The sequence below is a fragment of the Geospiza fortis genome, unplaced genomic scaffold, assembly GCF_000277835.1.
Source record: "Geospiza fortis unplaced genomic scaffold, GeoFor_1.0 scaffold492, whole genome shotgun sequence".
NCBI classification, from domain to species: Eukaryota; Metazoa; Chordata; class Aves; order Passeriformes; family Thraupidae; genus Geospiza; species Geospiza fortis.
In genome coordinates this window covers 52,674-53,160 of record NW_005054846.1, presented here as the reverse complement: position 1 = coordinate 53,160, position 487 = coordinate 52,674, and positions in this window count along the sequence as shown.

The window sequence follows — 487 nt, the reverse complement described above, 5'->3', positions numbered from 1 at the left end:
TTTTTTAATGTTTTTTTCTTTTTTTTTTTTTTTTTTTTTTGTCCTGTCGGCATCAAAGGAACATTTATTTTCATAAAATACAGAGGTGCAGCATTGACACGGAGGATATTAAAGACACAGAGTTGCTACAGATGCCTTAGAGACGTTTTTCCCCCCATCCCCTCCAGCCTCACCCCACAATTCCAAGGATTTTAGGGCAGCTCCAGAGCTCCCCTCGATGTTTTGGGTGAACCTCGGCTTTTTTTTTTTTTTTAATGATTTTTTTAAACAATTTTTGTGATTTTTTGTTGGTTTTTTTTTGTTTGTTTGTTTGTTTTAATACATCTCCTTTCACTGCCGAGCCCAGAAAATTCCAGCCAGGAGGATTGAACAGCTCCTTGTGTCCTCGGAGAAAAAGAAAGAAAAGGAAGAAAAAAAGATGGGGGGAAAAGGAAAAAAAAAAAAGGCCAAAAAAAAAAGAAAAAAAAAAAAAGCCGAAACGAGGGAA